At 53.8% G+C, this 21,673-nt stretch overlaps 1 non-coding gene across 1 annotated transcript; it reads left to right on the top strand.

The window, feature by feature from the left end:
• The first annotated feature begins 21,144 nt into the window (after window positions 1-21,144).
• TRNAE-CUC lies at window positions 21,145-21,216 on the top strand. Its single transcript has one exon. It is a non-coding gene; the product is annotated as a tRNA-Glu (tRNA).
• Window positions 21,217-21,673: the final 457 nt, after the last annotated feature.

Here is a 21,673-nt window from a genome sequence, read left to right as displayed (position 1 = left end):
CCCTACTAGAAATACCTCGCCTAATGCAACCCAAGACCGCATTAGCATTTTTAACGGCCACATCACATTGCCTACTCATAGTCATCTTGCGATCAACCAGGACTCCTAGGTCCTTCTCCTCCTCCGTTACTTCCAACTGGTGCGTCCCCAGCTTATAACTAAAGTTCTTGTTAGACATCCCTAAATGCATAACCTTACACTTCTCACTATTGAATTTCATCCTGTTACTAATACTCCAGTTTACAAGGTCATCCAAATCTCCCTGGAGAATATCCCGATCCTCTTCCGAATTGACAATACCCCCCAACTTGGTGTCATCCGCAAACTTTATCAGCCCACTCCTACTCTTGGTTCCCAGGTCAGCAATAAATAGATTGAATAAAATCGGACCCAAAACCGAGCCTTGAGGAACTCCACTGGTAACCCCCCTCCAACCGGACAGTTCCCCCTTCAATACTACCCTCTGCAGTCTCCCCTTTAACCAGCTCCTTATCCACCTCTGGATTTTCACTTCGATCTCCATCTTTTCCAATTTAACCAGTAATTCTTCATGCGGTACCGTATCAAACGCCTTACTGAAATCCAGATATATGAGATCCACCGCATTTCCCTTGTCTAAAAAATCTGTTACTCTCTCAAAGAAGGAGATCAAGTTGGTTTGGCACGATCTACCTTTCGTAAATCCATGCTGTAATCTATCCCAGTTGCCATCGGCCTCATGCTCCGAACCATTCTCTCTTTTAAGATTTTTCCATGACTTTGCATACTACAGATGTTAGACTAACAGGCCTATAATTCCCGGGTCACTTTTTTTCCCTTCTTGAATATAGGAACTACATTAGCTAATCTCCAGTCAGTCGGTACAATCCCCGAATTTAGGGATTTATTAAAGATTATCGCTAATGGGCTAGCAATATCCCTCGCCAATTCCCTTAATATTCTAGGATGAAGATTATCCGGGCCCCCCGATTTACTTCCGTTAAGCTGTTCCAGTTTGGCTTCTACCTCAGCTACCGTAATGTCTACCCCCATATCTTCATTCCCATCGGTCCCTCTATCACTATTCCTTAGCCCTTCATTAGCCTCATTAAAGACCGAGGCAAAGTATTCGTTCAGATATTGTGCCATTCCAAGATTATCCCTAATCTCCACTCCATTTAAAGTTTTAAGCGGTCCCACTTCTTCTTTCTTGGTTTTCTTCCTATTTATATGGCTAAAAACCGTTTGCTATTGGTTTTAATCCCCTTCGCTAGATCCATCTCCACTCGTCGCTTTGCCTTTCTCACAGCTTCCCTGCACCCTCTGACCTCAATAAGGTAGGTTTCCTTGCTGATCCCTCCCATTTTCCACTCCCGCACGCTTTCTGCTTTTTCTTAATGACCCTCTAAGACGCTTGCTCATCCAGCTCGGTCTAAAACTGCTACCTACGAGCCGTTTCCCCTTCTCGGGATACATGCCTCTGACAACTCCTGCAACTTCAACTTGAAGTAACCCCAGGCGTCATCTGCCCTTAGATCCTAAATATGTTAGCCCAGTCCACTTCCTAACTAGTCGCCTTAATTTAGTAAAATTAGCCCTTTGAAATCATACACCCTAGTCTCAGATGCACTATTGATTATCCTCCCATTTATTTGGAAACGAATTAGCTCATGGTCACTCGAGCCAAGGTTGTCCCCTACAACAATGTCCTCAACAAGGTCCTCGTTACTCACCAAAATCAAATCCAAAATGGCATCCCCCCTCGTCGGTTCAGCAACCACTTGATGAAGGAATTCATTAGCTATCACGTCTAGGAAAAGCTGAGCCCTATTATTATTACTAGCATTTGTTTCCCAATCTATATCCAGGAAGTTAAAGTCCCCCATGATCAAGCAGTTCCTATTAGTGTTTACCTCCTTAAAAACATGAAAGAGCTCCTATCCATCTCTAAGCTAGATCCCGGCGGTCTATAGCACACCCCAATCACTATCCTGGATGAGGCTCTGGTAGTTTTCTTCCCCAATGTGACCGTTGCCCAAACAGACTCTGTATTGTCCATTGCAGCGCTAGTTATCTCATTACATTTTACCTCATTATTGATATACAGTGCTACTCCCCCACCTTTACCTTTGCATCGGTCTTTCCTAAACAGCACATACCCTTCCATACCTGTACTCCAGTCATGGCTACCGTTCCACCATGTTTCTGTTATTCCTACGATATCCGGTTTCAATTCCCGGACCAGGAGCTCCAGTTCCTCCATTTTGTTACCTAAGCTTCTCGCATTGGTGAACAAACATCCTAATTTTTCCTGTTGGGCTCCTCTCACTCTTCGGACACAGTACTTCCAGTATGACTTGTAGATCTAGAATCTGTCCCCCCACGCTTCCTTACACTTAACTGCCCCCCTCTGGCGATATCTGTTATCTTGTTGTCCTCACTCCCAATGTGAAGATGTGGCGTGGAGAGCACCCGGACCTCTCGACCGTCTCCCCAGTGTCTAGTTTAAAGCTCTTTTAATCAGATGAGCCAGCCTCCTCCTAGAAGTCTACTTCCTTCCCTACTTAGGTGGAGCCCATCCCTTGAGAACAGTTGTCTGTCCCCAAAAGCCTCCCAGTGCCCATACATCCCAAAGCCCTCCTTGTAACACCACTCCCTCAGCCAACTATTAACCATCACGATCCTCTCACCCCTTTGGCGCCCTTCCCTAGGGACAGGTAGAATCCCACTGAAGATCACCTGAGCCTCAATTTCCTTGAGCGTCTTACCCAACCTGGCATAGTCTCCCTTGATCCTCTCTAGCGAGAATCTAGCCGTGTCATTTGTTCCCACATGAAGGATGATCAAAGGGTTCTTACCCGCTCCTCTTAGGATCCTTTTCAACCTCAGGTCCACATCCCGTATTTTAGCACCCGGTAGACAGCACACCCTTCTGTTCTCCGGATCGGCCCTGGTCACAGGCCTGTCCAACCTTCGCAGTATGGAATCCCCAATCACGTAGACCTGCCTCCGCCTGGGGACAGCACGGTCCTCTAACCTATCCCCCGTTCCCCCTGGTCGCAAGCTCCTTCCATTCCTATCATCCCTTGTGGTTCCCCTTAAGCCATCCTGTATCTCCCCTGGGCCCACACTTGGTGCTACTTCCATCGACTCCTCCCCTTTATCTATGGGACTGGCCGCTCGCCTCTTTTTCTTTGGCCTCTCACTGTCAGTTACCACTTGCTGTACCCCTTCCTCATTCTCCAAACCTTCAAACCTGTTCCTTAGCTCAATTTTCCCCTCACTGGCTCTCCTTTTCCTTGGCCTGCTTCTCACGGTCACATGCTTCCACCGCCCATCTTCCTCCTCTGGTGGTCCCCCTTCCTTGGCCTCAGCCCCTGCTCCCCCCTGTGCCCCTGGGCGTTCCCCCTCAGTTACTGCTTGCCATTGCTCCATCAGCCTCTCAAACCCCCTTCTGTTCTCTATCAGGGTTTCCACCTGCAGCTCTAGGCCCTGGATCTTTTCCTCCAGCAGCTCTATTAGGCGACACTTCATGCATATATAGTACTGGTCAGGGTCCCCTGCTAGGACCAGGTACATACCGCAGCTGCTGCATGCTCTCATCCTCGGTGTGTCCTCTGCTGCTTGGCTCATGGCTGCTGGCTGCTGCTGTCTTGGCTCCGCTTGGTGTTCTTCCCTGGGGGGTGCGGGGCCTCCCCTTCCACCTCCCCCTGCCAACTCCCACGCTAACTCCCCTGTTGGCAGCCCTGTTTGCTGCCTCCTGTGCCGCTGCCTGGCTGGGCGGCCGCTTTTATAGGCCCCTCCTGGCCTGGCTCCTCCCCCTACTCAGGGCTCAGCCAATCCTGGCTCAGCTGCCCCTTCAGCAGCCTGCCCCTCTGGGCCTCTACAGCGAGATACAAACACTACACAAACAGACGCAAAGACACTCACCTGCTCCTCCAATGGCAACTCCCACGCTAACTCCCCTGTTGGCAGCCCTGTTTGCTGCCTCCTGTGCCGCTGCTCCCCCATCCGTCCTCAAAGTATGCCACACACACCCCTTCACCCATCTGCCTCACACACTCATCTATTTCCTCATGCATCCTGCTGTCCCTCTGATTGGCCCTGCAGTGCCCAGCACAAGGAGGCATAGTGGACCCTGAGCGAGGCTTTTGGGTGATGCAGTGATGGAGCTAGCGGGTGATAAGGGGGGTTCTGGGCATCTCTAATCCTGTGCCCAAAGCCATGACTGTGAGCCCACTCCTCTCAGTCTCAGACCCCACAGCCCCAAAGACATGACTGGCCACTCACGCTGTGACCCAGTTACAGCAATGAGGTCTCCCTGAAGATAGGGGGTGGGAGGAGCAACCCCCTTATCCTGGCAGGCAGGACACATCCTTCCCAGTAAGGCAGAGACCTTGCCCGTGGGCAGATAGACCCAGCTGAGCCCATAGGGGACTGGGGGAGGTGGAGCAGAGGAAGAGGATGAAGGCAACTGAACATGAGAGGTGTCCATGAAAGGAGAGAGAGAGAGTTTGAGTGTAAGTTGGCCAACACAGAGAGAGAAACCTCAGAGAAAGAAAGAAACTCAGAACAGGGAGTCACCCTCATGGATCCAACTTTCTGCTAGGGAGCACACACCACTCCTGGCCAGAGAGATGATCAGCCCCCACAAATGGCAACATCATCTCCCTTGAAGCCACAGCTAGTCCACAAACCCACACCCAGGTAACGGGACATCCCTGCCTGGAGCCAGGGGGGCTGTGACCAGAGCCCTCCCCAAACCAGACACTTCTTTCACCGACAGAGACAGCTACTCTCATCCCAGCTGGGCAGGTCTTGCCTGGCATCAACAGGATTCACCCTGTCACTGCTCTCGCTCACTTTCCATCTCACCTCGGGGCTGGACTCCGTCCCCGCGACTTCTTTTCTCTTGGTATGAAACACAACACAAGAGGAAAAGAAAAAGCAATGGTGGCGAGACTCCTCTTCCCGCTACTCCCACAGCCCAGGGCTCCGGCTTCAGCCCTCCTCCCATTCTGCCATCACAGCTACAATTAGAAATCTGAGCCCTGGGCTCACACCTGGTTGTCTCCCTAATCCTTGGCGCTGTCCAGCATGTCTCCCTCCACAGAAGTCACCTGGCCTCGTCTTAGACTCCATCTTCATATTGCTCTTCTCCTTCCCAGAGCTCCTGCTCTGCTCCTCAGACCTGTCTGTCCTCAGCTCTGCAGGCAGAGGGGAAGGGGCATGATGGGAACACACGCCCCTTTCCAGACACCCCGCGGCATCCACCGGGCTACCAAACCACGTCACCTTCGGCCAAAAACCACCCCCCACCCCGAGGGAGCAAAGCCTTGGTGAGCTCGGCACACACAAGCCAGGAAATGATTAACACCCACCCCCAGCCCAGCCAAAGTGGGAGCTTCCCCCACTTCCCGGCCACAGGCCCACGGGGCTCATGGATGGAGGAGTTTGGGGGGCTGTGGGGGCCCCTGAAGGACTAGCTCAGCATGTGAATGAGTGACTGGGATGTATGTGGGGGCCGGACTGTGGGTTGGGGTGTCCAGGAGGACCCCAGGGAAGGGACTAGGGGGATTAGGGATAGAGGAGGGTGGGGATACCAAGGTGCATTGTGGGAATGTGGGATTTAGAGCCCAGAGTGGATGGGTGGGGGCGGGTTGGAGGGCCCCACAGTGGCTGAAAAGGGGAACCCGGCAGGTTGGGGGGTAGCAGAGATTGGAGATGAGGAAACTCACACCCTGGGATGGACTGGGGCAGTGGGGATGGGAAAGTGGGGCCCAGCAATGGAGAAATGGGTTGGAATCAATTAGGGGCAGGGCACTGAGGACGGGGAGGGGCAGGAGGAAGGGGGATGGGGTGCTAAGGACAGGGGAGGAGGAGGAGGAGAAGGTCATCGGGGTGGGGCGAGAGGAGGAGGTCGGCGTCGGGGCACTGAGGATGGGGAGGAGGAGAAGGAGGAGGGCAGCGAAGGGAAAGGCCAGGCAGAGTGTACAGGGTGAGGAGGGGACGCTGGGGCTGAGGGATCCCCACAGATGGGGTGGGGCTGGCGAGAGGGTCACAACAGAAGGGGAGACACGGGGGCTGTCAGGGGCCCTACAGAGGGGGAGGAGGGTAGGAGTGCTGAGGATGGGGATGGCGGGGAGGAGGAGGACGGGGGGCCGGGTGCTGAGGATGGGGGGAGGAGCAGGAGATCAGCGGTGGGGGGGGAGGGGGAGGTCGGGGCGCTGAGGGGAGGAGGCGGGGGCAGGGTGCTGAGGACAGGGATGGGGAGGAGAAGGAGGGCGGGGGGTGCTGGGGGAGGGGAGGAGGATGTTGGGGGTGGGGCGGGAGGAGGGTGGGGTGCTGGGGAGGGGAGGTGCTGAGGACGGGGATGGGGAGGAGAAAGGGGTGGGGCGCTGAGGACAGGGAGGCGGGGGCAGGGTGCTGAGGATGGGGAGGAGAAGGAGGGTGGAGTGCTGGGGAGGGGGAGGGGGTTGCTGAGGACGGGAGGAGGAGGAGGAAGGGGTCGGGGGTGGGGTGGGAGGAGGAGGTCGGGGCGCTGAGGACGGGAGGGGGAGGAGGGGGCGAAGGGACAGGCCGTGCAGACCGGAGAGGGTGGGGGAGGGGACGCTCGGGGCGGGGCTGGCGGGAGGGTCACAGCGGGGGGGGGACACTGCGGGGGCAGGTTGGGGGGGGGCTGAGGGGCCCCGTGGCCCCAGGCTGCCGCTTGTGGGGCTGCTCCCAGGCAGCTCAGCCCCCCCCCGCTGCCCCCCAGGCCCAGCTGGGGGGGGTGAAGCCCTTTCACTCCGCGCTGCCTCTGCCCTGCGCCCCCCCAGCCCGGATCCCACACGGGATTCGAATCCCAACGGCCGCAGCGCGCGCCGCGGGGTGGGGGGCAGCGCAACCTCGGGAACCGGGGCCTCCCCCCACGCGCCGAGTCTCTGTCCAGCGCTCTCTCCGCCAATCAGGGAGGGGCGCGGCGAAGTGGCGCGTTACGGCCCCGCCTCCAATAGAGACCGCGTGTGTGAGAGAGAGAGAGAACTACGCTTCCCAGTGTGCACCGGGAGGGGGCGTTGTCTGAGCAACCGTCCATCACTTCCGCTGTGAGACGAGCCAGGAACTACAACTCCCAGCCTGCCCTGGGGCGCCTCCGTCCTCTCCCGCCCAGGTGAGGGCGGGTCCCTGGGTCAACCTGACACCTCCCCCCAGCGCAACTCATCATCCCCGCCCGCCCCAGGGAGCCCGGCCCCGCCCGCCCGCCCCGGTGCAGGGTGTGACGCTGCCCAGCGCAGGAACGTGCTTCGCCGCCGCCTTCCCCCGGCACAAAGCAGCGGGGCGGGAGCGCGCAGGGGGCGAAGTTCCCGCCGTCGAACGCCTCCCGGCGGGCGGGCCAGGTCTGGCTCTGTGCGGGGCTGGATCCACGTGTCCGCCCTGCGGATGTTCCCGGCGCCTTGTAACCCCGGCTGGGTGTGAGCGGGTCCGGGTGGGTCCGCCGGCCCAGGCACCGGCCGCGTGTCACCCCCGACTCCCGCTGCCCCGGCCCCGCCCCTGCCCCGGGGGAGCCCGGCTCTAAACACCCGCTGCAGGGACAGCGTCACCCCCACCCTGAATGAGTCCTGCTCCTTCCCCGAGTCCCCCCGCCCCCCGGTCGCTGCCCACCCCCGTGTGGGGGCACCAGCGCTGTGCCGGGTCGTGATGGGAAATTGTCCAAGCTGGCCCAGGAGAGACGTGTGTGTCCCTGCTGCCTCCTGCTGGTGGGGCTGAGCCCCGGTGTGTGTGTGTGTGTGTGCATCTTTGACACTGTATCAGTGTGTTGCTGGTGTTAGGCCTGAATGAAAATATAGCAGACAAAACAGTTATGCTAACCTGACTGAAATCAGGCTAGCAAAGGTTTTTGGTAATCCCAGAGTGGAAAAGTATTGAAAAGCAGCATTGTTTAACAGAGCCCTGGAAAACGTGAGACAAGCCTGAGATAAATCAGGGATTGCATGGCTGGCATACCATTAGCTGTGCTAAGGACAGTGTTTGAAGAGCTGATAAGGAACTCTAGCATCCCACGGTTCAGATTCTAACTTTTGGTTGAGTTATAGGTTTGTTTAAAAACTCCCCTGTATTTCTAACTTTTGGGTGTTGTTAAGATATAATTAATAATCTAAAGTTGTAGACATAAAGTCTAGGCATGTGTGTATATTAAAAGTGTCTAGTTTTAAGTTGTTAAACAAAGGGGGGTGGGTTTTGCTCAAGTGAGTGATGTATGACGTAAAAAGAGAGAAACAATCACACCCCCAGCCACACTCACAATCACACACACACACCATAACATTCACAATCGTGCTCAGAGACACAACCGCACACAGTTCACTCCCACTGCTCCAAATACAAAGACCTCCTGCCCCACACAGCATGTGCCAAGGCCTGTGGAACTCACTGCCACTGGAGGGCTACCAATGAGAATGATCCCCTCCTGCTGGATTATCTGCTTGGCCCCCCACTCCCTCTCGGGGTGCGCTGTGCGGCGTGGGTGGGGATTGTGCAATGGCCTCGCACCAGGCAACGCAGAACAGACACCACAGGCCCTGCCCAGCCTCACCTGAGCTGCTCTCCAGGTGCATTGAAGCCCAGTGCCCTGCACCTTGGCACTCCTGCCCCACAGGGAGTGAGCTGCAGCCCCACCACACTCTGCAGAGGGGAGACAGGTCAGGCCAGCCAGCCATTGTAAGATGGGGAAATCACCATCGGGGTCGACGGTATGGGGGCTGTGACATATGGAGAAATGGTTGTTGCGCTGGCAGAGGGCAGCAGAGCATGCACACACACACAATTGCAAACATACACGAACACATGCATGAATCCAGCCACACACACACAATTGCTAATGTACACAAACACCTGCACAAATCCAGCCAACACCAACACAAGCCTGGGAGCCAGGGGAGCAGAGCAGGCTGGGGCCGGGTAACTCCACTTCCTGCAGGAAGTAGCCAGTCCCCCATGTCTCACGATGGCCTGGGACCAGCCCCCTTCCGCTTCCCCCCATGGAGGCCTGGGGCACCAGCCTGCTCCGCTCCCCTGGCTCCCAAACTTGGAGGGGGGAACCGCCCCACAGCACTAGCTGGCGGTGTGGCTGGGAGCCAGGGGAGTGGACAGGGGTGAGCTGCAGACGGTTCACAACGGTTCGCGTGAACCGTTTGCTAAAATTAGACGCCGGACAGAGAACCGGATGCTAAAGTTCTCTGTCCGGGCGTCATTTTTAGCAAACGGTTCGCGTGAACCGTTGCGAATTCTGCCTCCACCTCCTGCCATGAAGCTCCTCCTTGCTTCTCCTCCCCCACAGCTTCCCGCGAATCAGCTGTTCGCGCGGGAAGCCTGGGAGGGCTGAGAAGCAGGCAGGCTTCCCCGGCCCAGGAAGACGACCCTAAGGTAGGAAACTAGGGGGGCGTGTGCCCCGGCCGGTCCCTGGCCGCGGCCCGTCCCCCCCGCCCCAGCCCCGACCCGGCCCCGCCCCGCCCCAACTCCCGAACCCTCCCCGGCCACCCAGCTCCGGCCGCACCCCGGCCCTGCCGTGCCCCCACCTACCGTCCCCAGGTCCCCGCCCGACCCTCCCTAGCCGCGTCCCCCGCGTTCCCGGCCGCGACCCTGCCCGCCCCCGGCCCCGGGTCCCGCCCGACCCTCACCGGCCTCCCTGGCCGCGTCTCCCCAGCGTTCCGGCCGCGACCCTGCCCAGCCACCCGCCCCCCCGGCGCCCCGCCCGACCCTCCCTGGCCGCATTCCCGCCCCCCCCCGCGGCCCTGCCCGGCCCCCCCCCGTCCCCGGGTCCCCGCCCGACCCTCACTGGCTGCAGCACGGCCCCGCGTCCCCGTGCCAATCAGCTGTTTAGTGCAGCAAGCCTGGGAGGGGAGGAGAATTGGAGCGGGGGATGGCGCGCTCGGGGAGAAGACGGAGCAGAGGTGAGCTGGGACAGGGAGCGGTTCACCTGCACACACACCCCACCCCGTTACTTGCTGCGGGCAGCCCTCCCCGCACCTCCCAGCCCCTGCCCCAGCTCACCTCCATTCCCCCGCCCCCCCCTGAGTGCGCTTTATGGTGCCCCCAACCACTGGGCACCCTGGGTGGCCGACTAGTTTGCCTAGTGGTTGCACCGGCCCTGGCCACTGCCTGTCAGCAGGATTCCCCCTCCTCCTCCTCAGTGAGACTAAATCTCCCCACCTAGACAGCCGGTCCGTCCGCTGCACCCCAATCCCCCATGCCTGAGCCTCCCTGCCAAAACCCTGCACCTGGCTCCAGAGAATTAAGTCTCACGTCTCACTGGGAACTCGACTTCTTGTGCCCAGAGAGTCTCGGCCCCTCTCAGTAGCTGACCCGAGAAACACAGTGTCTGCAAAAGCAGCAAAGAGTTGTGTGGCACCTCTCAGACTAACAGACGTACTGGAGCATGAGCTTTCGTGGGTGAATCCCCACTTTGTCGGCTGCGTCAGTGTCGGCCTTTTCCAAAGAAGTGCCTGGAAGGCCTTTTTCTGTGTGACCACGTGTCCTAATGGATAAGGCGTCTGACTTCGGATCAGGCGATTGAGGGTTCAAGTCCCTTCGTGGTTGTGCTTGTGCAGTTTTACTTTTGCGCTGAACGTCCTGCTCCCTTCAGGGCTGGAACCTCTTCTTGGCCGCTCAGGCCAATGCTCTGGCTTCAGCTAGAGCCCCGGGAAGGAGTTGGGGGTTGGGTGTCACAAAGGCTGGGGCATGAGCCCCAGGTGCTTCCAGTCTCGCCTTTGCCATTCCTGACTTGCCAAAGAAAATGGGCGGCTGCCCAGGCTAGCGTGTGGAGCAGTTTCCCTCTTCCAAGTGTGCGCCTGTCCCTGTGCTGGACGGGGGTTGCTACATAGCGTCTTCGGAGCCTGGGTGTTTCTCTGCTTCTCACCAGCTGGGGAAAAGCCTCTTGGGGTAAAATCTCCTGCCCCACTGCCAAAGTGAGCATGGAGAGTGGGAACGGTAAGAGGCCCCACCAGGGGGGCTGGCCCTGCTTTCCTACCGTCTTTGATAATGGCCACAGAGCATCAGCAGCCGCCCTGCATGCTGGTCTGCGGGTGGCCTTCAGCGAGTGTTTGGCATGGCAGGGAGCAGCCTGGCTGAGTGTTTTTGTGCCTGTCTGCTGGCCACACATAGGCATGGTCCTGCCCTCCTCTGGCCCTGACCTCAGTTGCTCTGTTGCTTTTAAGCCTTCCCTTGGAGCCATCAGCACCAGCCGCCTCTGCTCTAGGTGCCCAGAGGAGGAGAGGTGCTGGGCTCTGTGATGAAGTGGGGGATTTTCTTAGGGTTTGCTGTGTTTTCCAGTGGTTTGCATGCACAGGGAGCGGGACTCAGTGTCCCCAGGTGTTACTGGTTTAACAAGGTGAGGGGAGAGGGAGTTTGTTGTTACAGAGGACCGGAGAGGGACTTGGGACCCTGGCTGATGGCCTGGAGGATGGAGACCCCAGCGACTGGTGACCTGGTGACCCGGAGACCCAGCTCAGGAGTCACAGCCAGTTCTGGCCAGTGAGAGGACAATGGGCTGCGGGGAGAGGACCCCGTGACCAACCTGTTCCAGCCAGAGGGGGACGGAGAGGAGGAGGCCCAGGCAACCCTGTTTACCTGGAGAAAAGACAATGGACAGAGGTGGGGCTTGGGGCCGGGGATATCAGAGGCCCAGCTGGGGAGCAGGGGGGCTCTGGGCTGGCGAGGGGAAGCAGGCAGAGCCCACCTGGCTGCAGGGGGACTGGGATGTGCTGGGCTGAGGGAGGCCAGGCCTGAGGCCCTGAGAGTTTCTTGCGCTGTGTTCAACTCTCAATAAACCCTCCTGTTTTATGCTGGCTGAGAGTCACTCCGGTCTAGAGAACAGGGGGCAGCAACCCCTTTGCGGGTGAGGAGGCCCAGGGGGTCCAGAGCGCGTGGACTCCCTGAGGGGCCCACAGCGAGAGACAGACGTGCTAAGGCTCAGAGAGGTGCGGCTCCAGGAGGTGGAGGGGCCTGACCCCGAGAGAGAGTGGACCCCCGGGAAGGGCTGTCGCACTGAAAGGGGCACCCCCCACGGACCGCACGGGGCCAAGAGTGGGCACGATCTGTGAGTCCCTGACAGGCAGTGACATCACAAAGGCCTTTTGCAGGACCTCAGACTATTGGTCAAAGGTGGTGGGGAGGTGGTGACCTCACAGAGAGATGCTGACATCAGCCAGGCAGGACAGGGGCGAGGGGCCAGGGAAACCTCAGAGACCCCTGTGGCTTTGCTTCAGCAAGTCTCCTTCTCCAGGTCTCTCTTTGAGGACTGAGAGAGTATTCGGGTTCAGGCACGTGAGCGACAGGAGGAATCTCTTTCGAGTTTTCTCCTTCCCTTTTAGTGATGTTACTGGAAAACAGACGTCCCTGTTTGGAGGATAAGAGCCTCCTCTAGGGAAGGGGTGTCCTGGGGGTGTCACAGTTCGGATGCCGGTGCTCCCCCATGTAAGGAAGTTCCCGCCACCCTGCTCTGTGTTCACAGGGCGGGAGAGAGCAGCATCCACGGCAGTGATTTGCTCCTGGCTGCCAGAGCAGAGCAGCAGGCTCAGCTGTCAGAACTTCCTGGAGCTACGTAAGGGGAGGGCCCCATGGCTCTGTAGCAGGAATGCAGGGCAAGCGAGTTCACAGAGGGCATTGTGGGATACTGGAGGAGGCCAGTTATGGTGATATAATGAGCAGCAGCGTCTACACTGACACTCTGTCACTTTAAGTTTGCTGCACAAAGCTCTAGGCCTCTCATCGAAGTGGTTTTGTTTTGTCACCAAAACAGGGCAGTTTTGTCACCAGACGTGGCATTGCAGTGTGTGCACCAGCCCCGAGCTGCTGACAGAGGGAGCGTTGTGTGTTTTTCACACACCTGAGCAAAATAATTCTGCTGAAATAACTTTGTAGTGCAGACCTGGCCAAAGATTCACACACACACAGAGCTTGCAAGGAAAACCTCACCTGCTCCTCTGCTTTGTGGGGCCCAGGTGGGGATGCAGGGAGTCAGGTGTGAGCAGACACTGTACCTTAATCACAGGCAGGCACGCTGGTTAAAGTACCTGTTTTGTAAACAGGAGATCCTGGGTTCAACTCCCAGTGGTGCCTTGTTGAGATGCTTTTAGAGCACCTGGTATTAGCTACTGTCAGAAGATAAAATACAGAGCTAGATGGACCTTTGGTCTAGCCCAGTGTGGTTTTTCTTATGGTTTAAATTACACTCACAGGCACTGATAATAGAGTTACTGAAAGTTTGGGAGTTAAGAGCTGATAGGTCAGTGGTCCAAGCCCCTTGCAGGTGACCCCTCCTCTGGGACACGCAAAGGGCTGAGCACTCGCACCACATGCTCATTGTGGCTTCCAGAATCTGTGGGCAGCTCATTTAGTTTACACCCAGGGTTGAGTCCTTGATTCACACATCAAGGATAACAACCCTTTGTTTCTCCTGCCCCTATAACATGGAGACTGGGAATCCAACACCAGCCACCAGTGATCATTTCGGCAAACAACCCAACCTATTTCCAACATACTGTGAAATCCACATGCAGACTCATACATGAAACCTTGCAAGAAAATCTTCCTGAGGGGGTCTGAAGCACCTGCTGCTGGAGGGAAGGAGGGAGCCGTGGGTTGGGATTGAGGAGCAGCATGAGGAGGGGGGGCCTGTGTGTTGGGATTGAGGGGCACTGGGAATAGGAGGGGGCTGTGAGTGGGGATTGAGGGGCACTGGGAATAGGAGGGGGCTGTGGGTTGGGATTGAGGGGCACTGGGAATAGGAGGGGGCTGTGGGTTGGGACAGAGGAGAAGGGTGAAGAGGAGCAGGCTCGGGTTGGGAGTGAGGAGCAGTGAGCGTAGGAGGGACTGAGGGTTGGGGCTGAGGGGCACTGGGAAAAGAGGGGACATGGGTTTGGGCTGAAGAACATCTTCATTTGGGGATCCAGCAGGACAGGGGAAGGCAGAGGGTGATTCTAATTCCTTAGGGATATTCTGTGTGTGTGTGTTTGTGTGTGTGTGTGTGCAGGGGAGGAACATGCTCTATGCCCAGAGGCCTTTATTCCTCCAGGCTGCAAGGACAGAGGGGATGTCAAGGAGTTGTTCCTTCAATCCCCCCCACACAAAGGCCCTTCTTAGGAAAGGCAAAATCCTGAAGAGAAAGAGTAACACCAAAGAAGACTCCAGAAAGTCAGATTTTTAGAATCATAGTGAGAAGTTTATCACCTGGCCAGGGACTTGAACCCTGGACCCTCAGATTAAAAGTCTGATGCTCTGCCAACTGAGCTAGTCAGGCTCACATAGGAAAGTGCAAGTTGGTGCAGAGGTGAAGCTAGTCAAGAAAAATCAAGCAGGAAACAATTGGGGAAACCTGCTGCTCTCTCTCTCTTCCCAGCCCTGGCCTGGCCTAGTATTAGTGCTGGTTAAAAAGAGGGGAAAATATCAGCATCTACCAGCCTCTCATAGCTGTACAAGACTCAGGCACAATACAGAGGTGCCCATCTGCAAGTGCCAAATGGTTGGATTGGCTAATGCAACCTGTAGACGTCCAGGGCACACTGGGATATCGAGCCAAGTGTCCATCACCATCATCATTTCGAAGGGATAATGATAATGATGGGAAGGTTCACAACTGACTCAGCAGTTGCATACAGAGGTGCACGTTTGGTAGTTACATTGGGAAATTTTGGCTCCTTCTCAGGCTCAGGTTGGCCACCCCGGTCTAGATGTAGAAGTTACAACATTTAAACTTGAAAGAGGGGCCAATTTCCCCATCATTTCCCACCTTTACATCCAAACACGATGACTTTCTGAATGAACCCTCCTTGTTCAGCCAGAAGATCTTGGGCTGGGTGTAGGAGTCACTGGATAAAATTCCCTGGATTCTGTTCTGAATCAGGTCAGAGCAGAGGTATCTAATGATCTAATCTGGCTGTAAAATCTATATATCAACACCAAATATGGTGTGAAATTAATCCTCAGAAACGGCTGTTCCCCACCCGGACCCCAACAAAGGGCTCCCCAGGGAAGGAGGCTGTTGAGGAAGGAAAGAAGAAAGACGTCCTTCTCTCCCTGGAGGAACTGGGCTCTGTGCTTTGGACAGAAAGGAGGGGAAGCAAATGGTCACACGATGGCAGCAGAACCTAAGAAATGAAACACAATAGGCTTCTGAGCACGTTGCTTCTGGACAGTGAACGAACCTGACTCCCGTATCATGAAAAGCCAAAAAGCCGTTTCTTTCTATGCCCGGGAGAAAAAAGTTCCAATCATTCCTGCCCGTTTACTTTTGAATTATTTTCCATTATAAAGAAAATTGTAACAAAATTAGTCTGAACTTGAGCTGCCTGTTATTAAAAGCTGGTTCCCCAATTCAGTTGCAACTGCCCTGCTAGAAACACCCCCAGGTCCCTGCTCACCCCAGGAAGAGGAAAAAGAGAAACCCCCACTGGGCACTGCCCTTGGCGCCAGGCTGCTGTCCCGGGGTGCGGGTGGGGACTGATTGTTTGCTGCTGGGGAGGGAGCCAGTAGAGGCCTCTGGTGCTCTGCTCCTAGCATCTGCCCGGCCCAGGCTGTCCTCTGCCTCAGCTGCTGCTCCCGGCCTGCTCTAGAGTCACACACGCAGGGCCCCCAGGGGAACAGAGGCTGGGACAGGGCAGCAGCCTGGGCTGGGCTGGGAAGATGCTGGGAGTTCTCGTTCCCTGAGAACTGGCCTGGCTCCCTTCTCAACAGCAAACAAATCAATTCCATGTCCCCTCCCCAGAAAAACCAGCCTGGAGCCAAGGGCAGCAGGGGACGATTCCCTCCAGTTCCCACCGAGGCAGGAGAGAAGCCAGGGTGTTTCTAGCAGAGCTTATGGAACTGACGTGGGGAAACCAGCCTTTAATAACAGGCAGTTCCAGTTGAAGCTAAGTGTTTTTAACAATTTTTACAACATTAAATAACCCTTCAGTCGTAGTGTCACCATCCATAAAATTGCTTCAGCCTTATAGGTTCCCAAGTGCAAAACTAAACATCTCTTCAATCACAAGGGAGTGGAGATCAGTCAGTGTTCAGAGCCATCCCACATAAAAGAACCATGTTGTGGTACATACTGGCCCCATCATGTGGCCTTCGCCTTTCCCTCCTCTCTGTTAAAACTTTTACTATTTTGCACAGAAACTTTCTTCCCTCAGGAGAGACTTGGGAACCAGGGCTGCCAGCCAGACAAACACTTTTAAGAGGAGGCGTAACCTGTCAAAAATGATCTCCCCTCTTCAGTTCAGTGACAGCCTGAAATGTTACTTGTCCCGGCAGAGCTGGAGGACTGAAAGCAGATACATCAAAGCCCTGTGTAGCTAGCAGGAATGAACATAAACACTCCCTGGTATCTGAAGAGATATTTAGTTTTACCCTTGGTAAACTACAAGACTAAAGGGAAAGGCAGTGGTGCCAAATATATAGAGTGAAACACAGAACAATCGTCATGGTTATGCCCATAGTGACTGCAAAATCTTTCTATATACTTATTATTATTTTCTCTGGTGTCTAGAGATTGACCAAGAAATTTGGCTCTTGATAAAATAATCAACTACCCCCGGTTAATGCAATGGACTAGAAATTGACTGGGGTCTCTCCACACAGGTTCAAATCCTGCCAGCTACAGATGTATTAGTATATTGTAATTACTGTTGTCTTAGTGCCTGAGCATCCACAGAGCCAAATCTGGTTTTGCTCTGAGGCTGTCTACACTTAAAATGCTGCTATAGCACTGTGGAGAAGACAGTTGCTACAGTGAGGGGAGGGGTTTTCCATTCCTGTAATAGCTACATTCACAGAACAATCTTTCCTTTCATTTAGCACTATCTAACCATGGCTTAGGTCAGCTTAATTATACTGGTTCTGGGGTTTTTCACACCCTGAAAGACGTACTTGTTAGAGGGTTTATCCCATCACCCTCCCATTTCCTGGTCCTTCTCGCGTGACCAGAGAGCAGCAATGCACGAAGCTCAAAGGTGCAAACAATTCAGTGTTTATTGGGGTAAACTTCCAGCAAGCAATGATTCCAATTTCCTTCCTCAGTGTCCCCCTTCCAAGATCTGACACCACAGAGCCTTGCCTGTGTCCCTGTTCCCCTTCGCTGTTCCTATTCCCCCCCTTAGCAAAACATAATTCTAATTCCTCTACCCCCATTCCCCCCCTTACTTCCTGATTGACTGCAGACTATATAGTAAAACTGGAGTTCTGCTTAGCTATGCCTTAACCAATCATTTTACTGAAATGTAACTTACCAATCCTAACATATTATAAAATGATTATCTAACCAATTATACCCTACCACCTTAATTGGTTTACACTCAACAAATTAATTATACAACAGACAGAAAGAATCACAGCACCAGACAGAGATTATACAGACAAGCAATAGGAAAGTGGGGACTACAGTGATAGAACAACAAAGAAATGAGGATTTCACACCCCAGCTGTTGGTAAGTGAGTTGTTCCCAGACAGGATGCTATCATGGTAGAGGTTGTGGGTGCTGGTTGCTTAACTGTCTGGCCCACAGGGCAGGATTTTGAGGTTCACCATTACTTTCTCAGAATGCCAGCACCCATCTTTTGTTCACTTAAAATGCGAGCAGGGAGATTCCAACACCACAGAACTCATGGAGCTCCAGGAAACGTGTAACTTTAGGTCTGGGTGAGTGTGTCTAAAAATCAGCTGTGCTGTAGAAGGTCTCTAGGAGTTGAAAGAGATGTGCCGTCTCGACCGCCCTAAAGAGTTCATCAACTATTAATGAAAACTAGGGTTGATAAGGCACATTCTTTGTAGTATCAGGATGGTGGACTGGTCTAAAGTGCTAGTTATAAGACTCTTTTTTTCCCAATCCCTTGGGTGTTCTGGTCTCTGCATAGAGATGTGGTTTCACATCCCACTCCTGACATTACCATTTAATTCTATCGGGAGAAAATGGCCTCACTTCAATCTCCCTTGCAATAATAGAACCCCATTTGCTTAGCTTTGCTATTCCAGTAGTTGTGAGAGAAGCTCCAAACCAGGGGGAAACAGGGCCTGTTCTCTCGACCGATCAATTTTTTGTCTTCCTTCATTCCAAGCCATTTTCTCAGATATGTCCATATTTCCCACACTTTTATGAAACTTTAGGGTCATCATTTAATTGCCACTGTCATGAATAGTTAGTAAAGGGTTAAAACATAGTACCTGATGGGCACCTGACCTGAGGACCAATCAGGGAAGAGAATTTGAAATTCCTAGGAGGGAACTTTTTCCCTCTGTTTGTGTGTGTATTGTCTTTAGCCGTTTGGAGTTACAAGAGTCCAGATGTTTTAATCAAGTCTACAAGTTTCTACCTTTCTGAACTAATTTCTTCTAGTCAAGATAGTGAGTATTAGAAAGATACTTTGTGTCATTATCTAATAATCCTATGTTTGCAATTCTGTGTGTTTGTTATTGATTATTCTTAATTCTGCCTGTACTGGTTGTACTGAGAAGAGAGAGGATTCTCTCCAGAACTTAGCAAGGTTATACCCTATGAGTGTCCAGCTTGGACTCATAGAGATTCTGTATTTTCTTGTTTTTCTTTTAATAAATTCTTTCTCTAAAGATTTGATTAAATCCCTTCTACTGTGGATATAGGGGGAGGGGCTAAGACATTCTCTCTCGGTGGTGAGACAGCTTATCTCCGGGCAGAGAGGGGAGGGGGGAGGTTCCTCCTCTGTGAGTTGATCTGTGTTCCCCAGGGAGTGTCTTCTGAGGGAGACAGGGGGAAAACAGGGGTGTCCCGGCCCATGTAATTGACCGAGGTGGTGGCAGCAAAAGGGAGACCTACCCTAAGATTTTGGGGTGGGGGAAGACATGCGGGTCCTCACCTTGAAACCCCCCAGTTTCAAGTGAGGGTAGACTCTGACAGCCACACAACTGTACTTATGAAGTAAAGTGAAACACAATATTTTTTGGATATTCTTGCAGAAGAGTTTTGCTTTCTGACCTGGAACTGAACAAGGGCTACCAGAGGGGGACAATGCTGCTCCCTTTTCTTGGCTCATCCAAAAAACATACGTTCCTGGTGCCCTTTGTTTCCCTGTTCTTCAAACACCTGTCAGGGTGGCCTAGGGAGACTTGGCCCTGACTCTCGGGGTCCCTCTCTTCCCTACCTTTCTATATGATTCTGTTGTGTGGGTTTGTGCTGTGTCATTGTCCCGCTCTGAGCTGTTTTGCACAGTGTCACTTTGCACTCTGACGCATTGTTTCATGTTGTATGGTTTTTGCACCGCCTTGTGTTGCGTTGGTTTGAGCTGAGATCTTTTGCAGTGTGTCATTTTGCCCCATGGGGAGTTCATTTGCATGGTGCTGAACTGTCGGGCTTTGCACTCCTACGTGTTGTCACTTTGTGCTGTGGAATGTCAGTTCACACTGAATTGTTAGATGTTAGATTGGGGTGTTTCCACTTTTGTTGTTGTTTATATTATATTGCGATGGCATCGAATTACAGAGCTGTACGGCTGCAAGGGCCCTGGAGAGGTCATGAAATCCAGCCCCCTCTGCTGAGGCAGGGCCTAGCAGAGACGATGCGTCAGGGCCATGTGGGGTCAAGTGCCCACAGCAGCCGGCCCAGGCAGGGAGCAGGAGGGAACCAGAGCCAGAGCAGGTTGTCTGTGGGACCAAGTATATGGAGAGTATCCTTGACAGAGGTTTGTTCAACCTGTACTTAAAAACCTCCGAGGACAGAGACTCTACAGACACCCTTGGGAGCCTATTCCAGAGATTAACTACACTCAGAGTTAGAAAACTGTTCCCAACATCTAACGTGAATCTCCCTGGCTGCAGATTAAGCCCATTACTTCTTGTCCTACCGTCAGTGGACATGGAGACCAATTGATCATCGTCCTATTTATAAAGACCAAACTTTTCTCTCTGCAATCATCTGTTAAATAGTTATTATCCCCTCTTCTTGCCTGGGGTAGAATGGAAGAGGAGAAAATCCTCTCTTAACAGAGGATGCAAATGTCAGTTTGGTCTCTCTTCATGTTTTACTGAAGCTCAGAGAGAGGAGGAAACATGACCTGCCGAAGAGCATGGAGATTTTGTTTCATTTTGGACTGTGACTATTAGCAGAAGAGTGACACCTAAGGGCTGTTGCTACCACCCACCATGGGGCTTGGATTGATGATGGTGGGATTAAGAGCATCACACTCTACCAACTGAGCTAGCTAGATTTAAAGTCAGTCAACTGCCCAGTCGCAGTGTAGAAGGAGCCTGAGGGTGTTTATTTGTGAGCTGAGGTTCCCTGTCTGACATTTGCCTTCTTTCCTGGTTCATTATGTCTCCAGCGAGCAAACCGGAGCTGTCACAAGGCTGGTTAGATGCTGCTTTCTAGCCCAGAGAGCTGGGGTTGATTTAGCATGCTGCCGCCATCAGCTGGTCAGAGTAACCAGGGTGGGAGGGTGGAATTTAGGAATCTCCCACCAAGGGGAGGTGCTGTTGGACTCATCTAGTGGGGGAGAGTCTGAGTTCCCCATATGCCACACTCACATTTTCACAGGGAGTCAGGCCCCCTAGGGAAAAACTCAAAAGAAGCCCAGGCCCAGGAGTGTCAGAGAAGGGAATCACTGTTTGCCTTAAGAGGTGGGTTCGAGAAACCTGCAGGTCCTTAGATCCCTCCAGCGCCTGATAGAACCATTTGTGGGGAAGGTCTGGGGAAGCCGAGGAGGACAAGGAGACGGGAAAAGGGCTTGCAGCTGTTGTGCAATCACCATGCTCCCAGCAGAAGGGTCCGGGGGGCTCAGCACTCAGAACTCACAAGATGGCAAAGCTCAGAGCGCCGTTACACGGAGTCAGAATGTGATCAGCTCACACCCAGGGGGAGCAACACCCCTCCCTTGGTCTCTATGCCAGAGCTCCTATCAAATCAGTGTCCTTCCCGCAAGAGCGGGCTGCTGAGAGGGTTGCGATGGGGTAAATGAAGGCAGAGGAGGATTGCTCCTCATGGGGTTTTTTTGTGTGGCTCTGTGATCCTGCTGGAGGAAGCATGATTTGAGTTTCTTTCAGTGACTTGGGTTGGGCTGAGGTTGTGACCCTGAGCACAGGGGTTCTCTGCTCTTAGCCCCTCAGGGAGTGGACAGTGGAACAGTTTCAGAAAGTGGCTAGAAAGTAGCCTAAGAAAGTGTAGTAAAAGTGAGAAGAAAATCTCCCTTGTGGTCTAGTGGTTAGGATTTGGCACTCTCACTACCAAGGCCTGGGTTCAATTCCCAGTCAGGGAAAAGTGACTTTAAACCAGAAAAACTTCAATTATTCTTCACTTGCAATGTAAACAAATCCATGTTATTTTCCAGGACCCAACCCCTGCTACCAGGATCACTGAGGCGCTGGGAATCTGCATGGGAAAGGGACTGTGTGAATTGTCAAGGTGGGGAATGAATAACAATCTACAACTAGATCCACCAACACAGGCTAATCCTGCTGCAGATAGAAGGGAAACTGGGAGTGATTCTTTGCTGTTCAGCCATGGAAACAGTGACCCAATTGCACTGCAGTGAATGTGCTGGGGAAAGCTGGACTTCACAGGCAGGTGGCAATAGCAGATCCTAGAAACACCTGGAGCTTCTGACACCAGGGTCAGGTGTTGAGCGACTCACAGCGCCCCTCCCCTCCCATTACCTTCCAGCAGGGGGTGGCAGCACCCCCACCCAATGCAGGGGAGAGGGCTGAGTGCATCTC

The sequence above is a fragment of the Mauremys reevesii genome, unplaced genomic scaffold, assembly GCF_016161935.1.
Source record: "Mauremys reevesii isolate NIE-2019 unplaced genomic scaffold, ASM1616193v1 Contig35, whole genome shotgun sequence".
NCBI classification, from domain to species: Eukaryota; Metazoa; Chordata; order Testudines; family Geoemydidae; genus Mauremys; species Mauremys reevesii.
This window is presented reverse-complemented; position numbering and strand designations above follow the sequence as displayed.